We start from the raw sequence: 14,871 nt of genomic DNA on the forward strand, positions 1-14,871 counted from the left end.
AAGCGAAGCTTTATGGAGTCAAGCTAAAAGGTCCACATTTTTTGAACTAGTTCTGAGGGATAAATGAACTGAAAAAATGTGGACCTTGAAAGGCAGAGGACATGAAGAAGCTCCTCCTGCTTTGAGGACAGGCAGTTGTGAAGAAAGGGAAAAGTGAAGCAGACATGTTTGCGTGTCTGAGCCTTGTCACACTCTTGGTCTGCTGCAGGGCACCTGCATTGTCCAGGTGAGGTTTTGACTCACAATTTAATCTTTCATGAACTTTTTCTGGGGTGATTAGTGAAATTACATGTATCTTTTGCAATCTATTTTGAAAGTAATATCATATGCTCTTCTACTGTGGTGGTGGCCTGTAAGATTAAAAAGAGGAAAAAGAAAAGATAGTTTACTACCTTTGCCCACAGTACTCTCAATGATATGTCGTCATTGTTGATTTTCCAATTACTACTGATGACACTTGACTACCTGAGACTAGCAAAACAGAAATGACCACCAAATAAGTTTTTAAATTTGAATGATCCCTTTATTTATAATTACTCAAATTATTTGCACTTAGGTACACTCAATCAGGAAAATGAAAATCACTAAATAAACTGTAATTAATACTCTTTAGAACATATACTTTACATCTGGTTCCTCTGGGTGCTGTCCCCTCTGTGGGGACATGGGGAAAGTGTGTTCACTACACCTGCAGGTTTGACCTGGGGTTGCAGGTAGGTGTTGCCTCAGGAGTTGCTTTTGTACTAGAATAAGAGACTCTCCCAAGTGATTCATCTCTGGAATTGCCCCACCTATTCTTCTGTAGTCGCTTGATACTAGGTGGTCACCTGATCCAAGGGCCCACCCACATAGGCAGAATTGGGGCATTTCAGATTCTATCTCTCAAATTCAAGAAGTGACTCAAACTCTAGCAGATGGTAATGGACCCATCATTCAGATGAAGTGAAATGATGCAGGTGCCTTGAAAACTCTTCTCTCTGATTTTCCTAACTCCTGAAGTTTTGCATTGGAATCAATCACTGATTTCAGCATCAGAAAGAATGTTCTTTTCACTTGAAATGTTCCTAATTTCTAATAGTTTCTTCCACAAAGTATTTTTTCAATGCATAATATGAATGGAAATCATTGTTATGAGTTAAAATCCTTCCAATCTTTGATGAAGGTAAGAAACTGTAAAATTGAACTTTCATTTACATATGAGAATATAGAGTGGTAACTCTGATTGAAAGTGTGATATTAAATTAAAGCATATGTTTTCACTCCCCCACACAGGACAACTCTGCCTTAGAATTAGGTAATCTTATTCCATGACAGCAACTGTTTGTCTAACTAAATATACTCATGTTTTTACACTCTACATCATATTTTTTATACTGAAATACATTATTTGTTAAGTGAAACCACCAATAATCTCTTCCACAATTTCCTCATGGCATTTTTCACTTCCTTGTTCCTCAACGTATAAACCAAAGGATTGAGCAAGGGAGTCAGGATTGTGTAAAACATTTCCACTTCTTTATCAAAAGAGAAGACAGATGGAGGCCATGCATATATAAATATGCATGGGACAAATAACAAGACCACAACAGTAATGTGAGATCCACAGGTGGACAGAGCTTTCCTCCACCCTTCAGCACTGTGTGTCCTCAGGGAGAACAAGATGACACCATAGAAGACAAGCAACAGGGAGAAGTTGATGATGCAGATTAATCCACTGTTGTTGATCACCAGAAGGCCTAGGATGTGGGTGTCAGTGCAGGCCAGCTCCAGTAATGGGTACAGGTCACACATGAAATGATCAATGACATTCGGCCCACAGAAGGGCAGTTGGAAGGTAAAGAGGATCTGGATGATGGAATGCAGGAAGCCCCCTGTCCAGGACACCCCCACCAGAATATCACAGAGCCTCCAGTTCATGATGGAAGAGTAGTGCAAGGGCTTGCAAATGGCCACATAGCAGTCAAAGGGCTGTGAGGACAATCATCTCTGCCCCTGCAAGGAAGTGTTCGGCAAAAAGTTGAATCATGCATCCTTCATAAGAGATGGTTTTCCTTTCATGAATGGAGTCCATAACTGTCTTTGGTGTGATCACAGAGGAGAAGCAGGCATCCATGAAGGACAGGATGGCCAAGAAGAAGTACATGGGGGAGACCAGCAGTGCAGGGCTGCAGAGGATGGTCACTACAATCAGCATGTTGCCCACAATAGTTGCAATGTAGACCAACAAAAACAAAATGAATACTATCTTCTGAACAGTGGGATTCTGCTAAAACTCCAGTAGAACAAATTCAGTTACAAAGCTTTGGTTTTTCATGATTTCTAATGAAATGGTTAAAGTAAAACTGATGATGCAAATCTGCAGTATGATAAAAAAAAATATGATTAGTTTATAAATGTCACCACCAACAAGCTGCTATACACTCATGATGGTTTTGTTTGTTTTGTTTTGTGGTACCAGGAAGGAAGTCTGGGCGGCTTAACCACTGAGACACATTCTTAGCCTTTTTTGTTTTCTTTTTATTTTGAGACAGTCTCAATAGTGGCTCATGGGCTTGCTAAGTTGGTGAGGCCTGCTTTCAAGATGTGAGCCTCTCCAGCCCTGTGATTAGAGGATTATGCCCCATCCCAGGCTACTTACGACTTTTTCATTACGATCGTGACTACTGCTTCTTATTATCACTGAGAACAAAAATTAGAAGTTTGTCAAAGGTAGTTATCAGAGGTCAGATACAATTGAGGTAGGCGTAAACTATAGAATACTTCAAAATGCCAGAAATTTAATAAGGGGAAAAGAAAGCATCCACATTGTATAAAGAAAAAGAATATATATATATATATATATATATATATATATATATATATTTAATTTCAAGTGATTTTGATAATTTAACAGTGACTTCTAGTGTAAGTGATTGGGAAACTTTCCAAAACTACACAAGGACTGTGATTTATTAACCATGTCTGTGGTGGGAATGAAAACCAGTGTGCCAACTGTTCCTGGAGACAGTCTTATCTATAAAAAGAATTAGAAAAATATGCACCTTAAGAGGCACTCAAAAATGATAACTTCTGCACCATTTTTTCTTTAAAAATGGTGAATGGGCCTTTTTCTTAGTTGGTTATTTATTTAATATTTATTGTTTTTTTTTTCCTGGTTCTCTTTGATATACATGATAGTAGAGTATATTTTGACATACACACATGGAGTCCAACTTATTCTAATTAGGATCCCATTATTGTGGTTGTACATGATGTGGAGTTTCACTGGTCATGTTTTCATATAAAAACATAGGAAAGTTATGTACTGTTCATTCTACTGCCTTTTTGTTTCCCATCCCCTGTCCCAGAAGTTCATTTGATTAGAAAAAGGGGAATGAAGTTAAGTGAATTGGCTTTTAAATGAATTAATTCATTTCTTTTTTAAAAAAGGAAGATTTGGGTAAAATATTCTGCTCTATAATAACCATGTAACAAGTAGAACTTTTATTTTTTTAAATTCATCATGTAAATATAGGAATAGAACTCCATGCAAAAAACTGATTGCTACTCCTGAGTGTTATCATGAGCACTGAGTAATGTATTCAAGGTCAAACACAGCTCAGGGCTCACTCGCTATGAGCCATTCTGTAGTTGCTATTATCTTGATTTTTTTAATGGGAAACCCAAGCTTAAAGAACTTAAGTTAAACCAAACAACAGATACTTCATATGGGATGTCACCCACAGTACCTTTGTCCCCACACACATGTCCTTTCCTCTGGATCAACAGGAAAAGGATGGGGGTTTTCTGTTTCCTGCAAGGACTTCAGTGCAGGCTGACCTTTCCAGAATTACTCTCAAAACTCATAAATCTTGAAACCTCTGATTCTTTGTTCATGTTTGAATGAGGCACTTTGATGAAGCAAATCCAACAAATGATGAGGAGTGAGAATGTATAGCCAATCCCCTAAACATGCAAACCAGCAACAACCACACAGTAAGGAAGAGAATGTTAGCAGCCAGCCACAGTCTAGAGGCTTAATCATTTGCCAATGTTTACTAAAATATGACTCACTCTGATCTAGGTATAACTCAAGGTAAGTGTTTCAAACTGATGAGACTTTCTTGTCAGGTAGAGTTGTTCATTTATAGCTTGCCTGTTCATCTCCCAGGGTTATCATGAAGGTCAAACCTGAAAGTATGGAAATGTTGCTTATGATGATGGGCCTTTACCCATTGTATTTAATATGTGCTCACTTAATGGAGCCAGCTGCCTTGCCTGGAGAAAATTCCTCCATGATTCATATGGATAATTCCTTGAACACTTGATATCACAGTCCACAGACAGAACTTCAAGAATGATGTGTCCTCACCTGTATGCATAACCAAAATGTTTCAGTGAAGTAACTGATGTGTGTGTCTACATAAAATTTTCTGTATTTATAAGTATGTAAGTTTATTAAAAATAGATATATTGAAGTATAAGGGGTTTTATAAGAGAATAAAAAAATCATCTATGTTTTATGATTCCCATTCAGAGTAAGCAGAACAAATTAAACATTTTACAACTAAGTAGTATGCATTGTATAAATTAGTATTTGTTTGTTTTCTTTATAACCATCATTTATATTGTGTTCTCAGGTGGTTCCTGGCCAAAGTCTCTACTTTCATCTTCACAGCTGCTTAAAATAGAACATATAAAACAAACTCTGAATTTTCATTGGATCAGTTAGAAACCACTTATTACAGAATAAGGAGTAACAATGCGTCACCCAGTAATGTACATGTTAGCCAAGGACCAATACAGGAAAGAAAGAGAAAGGAAATGAGTCGAGAACATTGTGTATATGGGTTCAAATACAGATTGTTCTGTTTGTTCTATGGCATGAATCAGGTTCCTTAAAATTCTTAAAATTCTTTAAGGCTCTGGTTTTACTTTTTCTACTTATGAGTTTAATATCAATAAATAACTTTCTTGTGCAAATCAGATAAAGTCATGAAAATAAAAACACCAGTGTTCATTAGCAGTGAAGAAATTTTAATTTGTTATGCACTGCAGTTTTGAAGGTGCGTTGTAGCCCCTGAATATGTTATTGTGGAGTCAGACCCACCTAAATCCATTCGTCCTTCAGATGCTTCCTTGTGAAAGAAAACCAAATGGAGTGGCAAGTTGAAACAGGGTCCCAAAGTAATCAAATAATTACAGACATGCATCCACTTGTGTTTTCTGGGAGGTCTAAGAGCAATACCACTGCATAATTAAAATGTTGAATGTAAGCACATCAATCCCTTTTTGTCCCAAATGAAAGTAATTCTCAATATTAGTGTTAAAAATCTGATGTGGAGAATATGCTGTGCCTCATGGTTATGATCACATGGTTTAGAGTCTTACATCATTAAATGCTAATTATCTTAAATAAGATTGTCTTGGATTGAATCCTGGAATATTAAAAGGACAATAGTGGCAAAAAAAGTGAAATATGAATAAATTGTGGTGTTTACTTATAAAAATTTATATATATTCATTTCATATATTGACAAGTGGGCTCACAAAAATGTAAGGTAATAAGATTAAGGGTAATTGAGAATTCTACATGAATTTTCTGTATTCATGCATCTTTTTGGCTAATCTAATATTATTTCAAATGAAAAGTTAATAGAAAAGCAGTGATCAATTTCTGGTATAAAAAACCTACAATTCAAGCCTCATTGTCTACCAGAAAAGGACCATTTAACAAAGTCCCGTGCCTCAAGTTGTCTGACCATGGAGCTGACTACAGAGGAATCTTGAATGTGGGGTTCACAGTGGAAGTCAACAGGAATATCATGATAAGTGAAATAAGCCAATCCCCAAAAAACAAAGGCTGAATGTTTACCCTGATAAGTGGAGAATTATATATAATGGGGGTGGAAGTGTGGGGAATGAGAGAAGAATGGAGAAACTTTGGATTATGTAGAAGGAAATGGGGTGTATGAAAAATGGTGGAATGAGACAGACATCATTACCTTATTTACATGTATGATTACACAAATGATATGAATCTACATTGTATACAACCATAGAAACAAAATGATGTACCCCATTTGTGTAAAATGAACCAAAATGTAGTCTGTAAAAATTTTAAAATAAATAAATAATAGAAAAAAAGAAATACTAATATCACCTTTTTTAAGCAGCACATTCACTCCGTGAAGTATAGGACTAAATAAATCACAAGATTATCAATTTTAATAAAAATACCTTTTAAATGTAATCCTTTTGGAAGCAAATTGACAAATATTTTTAGAATCATAAATGCATTTGTATTTTTTGACTAATTTTCTAAACCTAAAAATATATAATGAAAGCGAAATAACATAGGTACATTTTATAATGGAAAATGCTGCTGTTCACATAAAGCAGAATTCAATGAGAAAGATTCAATTAGAAAGGTGTCTGTGTAAATCATATCATCACATTAATGTAACATGATGCTATGAATAAAACCATAATTAATGAAATATAAGGTAAAAACATTTAGCAACATTTTAAGAAAGAAATAAAAATATGACAAATTCCCCTCATATGTACTGATATTTTAATAGAGTCTTACAATCCAGAAGATAAACTACTACAGTGAGTCTTAATTTGCAATAAATACCTGGTTATTATGATGACAATTATTTATAATTAAATATAATTAGCAAACACAATAAGGACTCACCATTATCAGAACAGTACAGAAAGAGGATGTGAGGTTTGAGGACAATTCATTCGCAAATGTGGCAGTAATACCCTACCAAAGGGGGGATCTTAAATTAAAACTGTAACCTACTGTAAGCTCTCCCCTAATGGTACTACATATGCCAGACCCCTCCACCCTTTATATATTTACTGATATCAGTTTTAAATTTACATTCTCCTACAGGCATAAGTTTAATGTGTCTGTATTTGTCCTGGAACATTCTGGGGTCTTTCCTGTCTCAGTAATGATATTCTCCAATATGATGGAGCCACATCTGAGATTGCTCATGGACCTTCCCAGCATGATCTGTGGCTACAGGACCTGTGAGGGTGGGAATCTTGAGAAGTTTGCTTCCCTTTGCAAAACTATGTACACTGACCACTGTTTTCTTCCTATTAGTTTTATCAGCACAAATATTTTTAGCACTATTCTAAAGAAGTTATATTTCTTCTTTAATTTTCAAATATGTATATATAATATTCAGACCTAAAAGAGAGATTAGTAATAAGGTTGTCATTATTACTAGTAGTAATACTTTATTAGTAATAAGGTTTAGTAATTATATATCAAGCAATAAATTTCAGATGCAGTTACATATACATACATGTGCATATCAGTCACATTTTCCTATGTTCTTCTAAATATTGTTATTGCAAATTAAAAGGGTAAAGTCCTATTTGAAAATACCCTACCTGTTATTGCTTTAAATAAACCACATTTTTCTTGTTCTTTTTGATTAGATTTTAGATTCATTTTGAGATAAATATAAAAGCATGAAATATAATTTGCTGTAATTCAGTCCCTAGTACTTCCCCTTTCCTTTCTTTCCTCCCTTCCCCATTCCTTTTCCTCTATTCTACTGATCTTTCTGCTATTTACTTTTAGATTTTTTTAACCATATTTTTAATCCAGGGTTATATTCAGCAACAAAAGATAATGTTTTCAGATTTCAGATCCTTTGATTGCCCCTCAATATTCTTCTGATATTTTTCCTAAACTTCAAAACACATATATGTATAACATATAAATTTCTAATGTGTGTGTGTGTGTGTGTATGATATGCTTATGGAATTTGAGAAAAAAATTTCTTCATTTCCACTGGTGTGCTTCCAGATATCTCAATTGTTTGGCTCATTTTAAGACAGACAAACCACAACAGCAAGCACTACAGAAGTTCAGAGCTTAGTCACTTAGATTTTTCTGAACAATGCTGAGGCAAAAACCTAATGCTACTTATGATATCAAATGAACATATGAAAAATTCAACAGATACAGTTAAAATCTAAAGGCTCCATTCTGTGTCTTAGTCACTTTTTCTTAGGCTTAATTTTTTTCTCTGTATTTTTAAGCAGTGTGGTGTGGAAATAGTGGATAGTACATTTGATACCAACAAATTAGTGACAGTTCTGAAAGACTGATGTTTATCAGGTTAAAACATCAGTATTCTTTGTACATCATCTTAAAATACCACTTTTTTTTGTTGTTGTTGTTGGAGATTGAACCCAGGACCTTGTGCATGCTAGGCAAGCACTCTACCAACTGAACTATAGCCCCAGCTCTGAAAAGACCAATTTTAACCTAAAACATTACAATTGTGCAAATATTATCAAACAAATGACCTGTTGTCACTTATATGTTGAAGCTAAATTAGCAGCTCTCACAGAAGTAGAGAGTAGAATAATGGTTCCCAGAGGCTGGGGAAAGTGGTACAGGAGGTTGGAGGATGGTTAACTGGTGCAGTGGTGCCTTAGGATAGGCAGCATAGCTTCTACTTTAGCATAACCAGGATTGAAACCAATGAATTGTGTATTTTTTAAATGCTGGCAGACATGATTTTGTATTTTAAGAAGTTGAAAAAATGATAAATATTTGACATGACAGATAATGCCTATTCCCTTTATCTGATCAAATTTTTCCCATAAAAGTCATCATGTACTATAATCATGTGTCCATCAAAAAAGACAATAAAAAATAATTACAATTATGAAAAGTTATACAAATTTGGAGAGATATTCCATATTCATTGGTCATAGCACTAAATGAAATGGAAACTCTCCCCCATGACAGTCACAAAAAAAAAAAAAATCACATTTGATATGTGTTTCTAAGTGTTTGTATTTGGCTTGAAGATAAAAAGCTGAAAATGAGTCATATTTCATTAGACTGAATGTTATCAATGAACCAAATGTTCCCACCAAAAATGCTACACTCTAAGAACTGATGCTCATTGGACACTTATTCTATGTGAACTATGAATACTGTTCACATGTATTATTCACTATTCACTGTCTGTTCTACATGTATTATTTTATTAACTTCCAAATCCCTTGACCCTGCTAATCTTATAAACCTCATTCAACACAAGAATTCTGAGGTCAGAAAGGTCGTGCAGTTTTAACAAGTGTACAGTTCCTGACAGACTCATTCTGTGCACAGAGCTCAGCACCCCCACACTATGCATATTTTTAAGCACTGCATCACAATTTTAAATCATCCATGAAAATCCAAAACATTAAACTATAAACCTCACCATGTGTCAGTTCCTTGAAAATTCTAGTGATGGCCTTTCCTATTCTCTATGAAGAAAAGTTCACCTGTGGGTCCAAAACTGTGAGGTCTATATTCATTCTTTGCTCCACACCTAAGATAGAGAGGAACAGCATCTCTGGCAGTCAAATGGCCCCACTGTTCCTTGAGAGCAGTGTCAGGAACCAAGAAACAAAGAGAAGCAAAAGTTCCTCCTGAATTTCCAACTAGACTTTAAAGAGGTTTCCATCACAGGCCATGAACATGTAGAATCCCTAATTGGTTCACCACAGGGAAAAATTATTCATCAGCACGATGTGCCAAGACACAATTTTGTGTGGTTTTTCACTTGCTCAAGTGTTTACAAAAATTTTGTCACAAGCAATTTGGTGTTTATTCTTCTGTTTTCTTGTCTTCCTGCTCTTGGGTTTCTATCTGCAGATGCTTTTATTTCCCATCATACTCAGGAATAGAGAACTTGCTGTTTGGGAACATAATATAATGGCTCTTGCAGGATTCAGGCCAAATGATTGTGCATCTACTAAATGAAAATACAGAGTTCTGTTCTGGAAACATGTACTGCTGCAAGGAGTACTTGTTAAAGAAAATATTTCATGTAAAATATTTGAAGAGGTATACATTCCTTGAAATGTTGTTTCTCTCAAAACTGATATTATAAAACAATAATTTTAAAGACAAAAACAAATTTAAAGAGGAGATTGAAGGAACTTTTCTCTTTTCATTTATTTGGAAGGTGGTTGAGCAGATGTAGTTAACGTGAAGGAACATGTCATCTAAAATGATGTTTGGGGGAAACATGGACGTAACTCTTTAAGCCCCCTCAGGAGGATTCCCACCAATAATTTTCTATTTTTGTGGTATTTAAAAATTACATCCTATCTAATTTTATGTCTACTCACAAACCACAAAAGGTGCCAAGTTTAAGTGATTTGTGAGAAAGGTTTAGACACTAAAGGACCATCACATCCACAGTCTGTGAACGTAATCACTGCATTCAATAATGTGAAATTTGTTGACTTGTCCAGAGTCCTGCAGCCACACACTGCAATCAAAAGTAGGAGAGAGTGTTCAGACATTTTAAAACCATGCAAACTTCAAATCAGACAATGAAGTTCTCAACTAGATTGTAAAACACATAGATGGAACCAGACTATAGTGTGTTATCTTAGTGATTGGCATATAGTTTGAAATCACACTACCTCCTGTCAAATCACACCCTACTGCCCATCAGGTTCTGTCATTCAACCTGTTCCTTGATCTTCACCTGTAGAACATAAATGATTCTAAAAACTACCTTTAAGGGACACTAGGGAGGCTAAAAAATTCAATACGTGCAAAATATACAGAAGATGTGACTGTGCACAGTGTGCAATTGGGGCATTTACATTTATTATGACTGTTAGCAGTGGCTTTCCAAGATGTAAATTTCATGTTGAAAATATTGATTTAAATTATTCACTTACCTATAATGCAGATAACTGCTTTAAAACAAGAACTTTCTTTGCCGAGTGACATAAGTTATATTTCTACCAAAGATTGTTCTAGATTTTTCACAAAGATGAGAAGGTATGAAGGAGAGATAACAACAACAAAAACAAATTAGTCAATATAAAAAAACCAAAATGCATTAGAAGTGAATGGAATCTTGAATATTGGTATAGGCAAAAATATCAATAAAATAGGTCTTTGGTTGTGGAAAAGGCTTGTATCTAGAGATATGAAATTCAGAGGAGTGAGGACATTCGGGATGAGGAAAATGAAACCAAGATATAATGGAAATAAGAAAAAAATTCTTTATTGGGCAAAAAGATCAATGTGAAATTCCAGATTCAATGTTATAGTCACATGCACACACAAACACAGACACACACAAATCAATAACAGAACCTGGAAACATGTTATCTGGGTAGGCCATAAAAGCAAGGTTATAAAATTTAGATAACTTTTCATCAAGCAAGTATAACATTTGGAGACATAAAAACATGATAGCAGCTTCTCCAGATTAAGTCATCACCAAAGAAGAAAAGTCACTGAGAAATTTTAATTGAATTATTATTTTTTTAACCTAAGTTACATACACTTGGACTTAGATATCATCCACATGAAGAGCCTACCCTTTTTCAGATGCCAGACACTCACTGAAGACATCCATTTATCTGTTTCTTGCATTTAGTAACTTAGGGCAAAATATTCAAGCTGACTCATGGTGGTCCCCATATAATAAAGATTGGCATGAGGATTTACCAAGTAAAATACATCAGTGGCTTTGGACTTGGCAATTTGTTTCTCATTGAAGGCTTAGAAGAGTTTACTATCAAGTGTTATCTGTGGGTCTAAAAACACTAAACATCTTTCCTCAGCTTTAAGAGAATCATTTTATATTATCCAACATATAAAACAAGTTTTACACAGTATTTGTTACTCATAAATTCTCTATAGAATGTTGAATACAATTTAATGGCAGACAAACCTCTCTCACTTTGAGTGAGATACCCTTGGTTTTCATTGTAAAAATCACTGGAACTTACAAACCAAATATTCAGGCTGAGATGTCATGAACCCCAGTGTGATAAAATGGTCAGCCCTTTAATTCTTTCAGTAGATTCTCACAGGCTTTGTCTGATATGCCTATTTTAAATCTCTAGAGAAGGAGGAAATTCAGGTAATGCCAATTCTCCTCACTTTTTCCAACCATTCCCAGTTTTTTACTTCCCTTCTATCACTTGAAAAGTAAAAGAGGGCAGTTTTTACTTATAAGATCTTACAGTACATTACAAGTGCTCTGTCCAACTCAGACTAACCTGGGTGATAGAATTGTTTAGGAAGCAATCAGGATCCAGGATGAGAACCTGGTATTTCAAACTCCATGAAATGACACTCTAATAAACTACCCCATATGCCACACTAAGCCTCACACTCCAACCTTCCAGGTAGAGTCAATCAAAGCCCAAGAAACCATGAACAATTAGTATAGGAAACTTACTCACATGTTCATGAAATTTCTTGACTAATAAAAATGAATGTAAGCTTTAGGATGACTCAAATAAATCAGAATTTTATATGTATATTTGAATGAGGAAATATTTCAATGATTAGAGGATAAAGGGAGGAGTCAGAGTCAAAGGAAAACAATGACATTTTTACTAAGAGCCACAGAAGAAAGTTAATCTGTGAATCAGATGGGGTAATATCCACAGTACAAGAGTGAGCAATGATCCAAGGAAGTTTAGGTAGGAGTAGTTTAGGAAGGAGTATTATTGCAACATAGTGAATGAAGCCAAGAATGTATTTGACTTAAGAGTTCATGAAATGTCTTTCTGAATAATTTTTAAAATTAGAATCTAGTTCTGTATGGCTGTCTTTCAGATATCCACAGACATTTTTCCAAATTCACACTTTTAACATTAACATAATGTGTTTCTGAAAACTCTTTGAATAGCTACAGAAACTGTAACAGAAACAGATGAACTTAGTATTAGTGCAACTGTTAGTTTGCCTAAAAGCTGGAAATATTGGAATGCCCTTATCATGCCAAAGGTAATATACATAGAAAAGAAAATGAAAAGCTAAACCAACAGTCATTTTGGGGAGAATTTTGATTTATTCTGTTCATCAAACCAGTGGAATGACAAATATTGGATACATACCTTTCATAGTTATTTATTCTTCTACTGAATGTTAGTGAATTTTCCCCTTGTATACAACTACAGAGTCTGCAGCAAAATATTGGCATTAAAATAGTAAAAACATGTTGGAATTTGAGTGTATGATGCATCAGACATGAATTGGTGTTGGTCAGTGCAATCTGGCCAGAAAAGTGTTTTACTTTGTAGCTTCATTTCAAATCTTGGCTTCACACAGGTACATAAAGTATTGGAGTCAATCTGGCAGGTTCACACTTCTTGAGCTAGTTCTTAGGAATAAATGATCTTAAATGACAGGACTTGGATGGCAGAGGACATGAATAAGCTACCACTGTTTTGAGGATAGGTGATGTGAAGAAAGGGAAACACATGTCTGAACCTTGTCACATCCTTGGTCTGTTGAACACACGTGTAGTCCAGGTGATGATTTAGACTCACAATTTAATCTATCACAGACTCTTTCAGGGTGATCAATGAAGTTATATGTATCATTGGCATATCTACTATAAGAAAGAAAACTAAAATCATGTACATTTTCTAGAGTTGTGTTGGCCTGTCAGATTACAGAGAGGGAAAATAAAAGATGATTTGCCCACAACACTCAACTGAATATAATCAGTATTGATTTGTCAAAGGAAACTAATATTTTACTGTAAATAAATTTATCCCAATGACACTTGACAACCTGAGACAAACAAAACATAGAAATGACCACTGATATGTTTATTATTTGAATGATCTCTTTATTGGTAAATACTCAAATTAATTATTTGAGCTCTCATTGCTGACTCCCTTGTGGAATTGTCCTACCTGCTCTCCAAGAGCAGAGTGATGTAAGGTGGTCACCTGACCCAAGGGGACCACCAACATAGGCAGAATTGGACTAATCAGATTCTCTCAAAATTCAAGAAATAACTGAAATTCTAACAGACATTAATGAACCTATTTTGGAGATGAAGTGAAAAGATGTAGGTAACTTGAAAGCTCTCTTCTCTGATTTTACTAAATCTTGATGTTCTGAATCAGATTCACTGATACTAGTATCAGAAAACTGTATCCTGTCACATTAAATCTTATGTTTTTTTTCTCCTGATTTCTAGAATATTTCCCATAAGGTTTTTTCAAAGATTTATGTAAATGTATATCATTCTGATGGGTTAAATCCCTTTCATTTTTAAAAATAAATTTCACAAAGTACAAAATTGAACTATCTTGAATTTACATATAACACTATTGAGTTGTCAACTCAGAGGGAATGGTTTATTTCCAATTGAAAACATAAATTTTAACTCCCCAGCATATTAATGTCATCTCCTCAGAATTATGTGATCTGTTTCCATAGAAGAATATCTGATAGTGTTTGTCTAAATAAATACCTTTTACTCCTTACATTATGTTTCATTCTATAATATTTTATTTTCCATGAAATACCTCCACCAGTCTCTTCTACATTTTCCTCATGGCATTTTTCACTTCCTTATTCCTCAAAGTGTAAATCAAAGGATTGAGTAGGGGAGTTAGCATGGTGTAAAATATTTCTCCTTCTTTGTTAAAGGAAAAAGAAGATGAAGAAGGTTGTGCATATATAAATATGCATGGGACAAAGAGCAAAACCACCACAGTAATGTGAGACCCACAGGTGGACAGAGCTTTCCTCCGCCCTTCAGCACTGTGTGTTCTCAGAGTGAACAAGATGACACTATAGGACACAAGCAATGGGGAGGAAGTTGATGATGCAGATTAAGCCACTGTTGGTGAGCACCAAAAGGCCAAAGATGTGAGTGTCAGTGCAGGCCAGCTTCATTAATGGATGCATCTCACACATGAAATGATCAATGACATTAGACCCACAAAAGGGCAGCTGGAAAATAAAGAAAACTTGTATGATGTAATGCAAGAAGCCCCCTGTCCAGGACACCCCACCAAAATGCCACAGAGCCTCCAGTTCATGATGGAAGAGTAGTGCAAGGGCTTGCA

General features: G+C 35.1%; 1 pseudogene; it reads right to left on the bottom strand.

The window, feature by feature from the left end:
• Positions 1-1,383: 1,383 nt before the first annotated feature.
• LOC124975440 (olfactory receptor 4C15-like) lies at positions 1,384-2,323 on the bottom strand (annotated as a pseudogene).
• Between the last annotated feature and the right edge of the window lie 12,548 nt (positions 2,324-14,871).

This window comes from Sciurus carolinensis, unplaced genomic scaffold, assembly GCF_902686445.1.
Source record: "Sciurus carolinensis unplaced genomic scaffold, mSciCar1.2, whole genome shotgun sequence".
Lineage (NCBI taxonomy): Eukaryota > Metazoa > Chordata > Mammalia > Rodentia > Sciuridae > Sciurus > Sciurus carolinensis.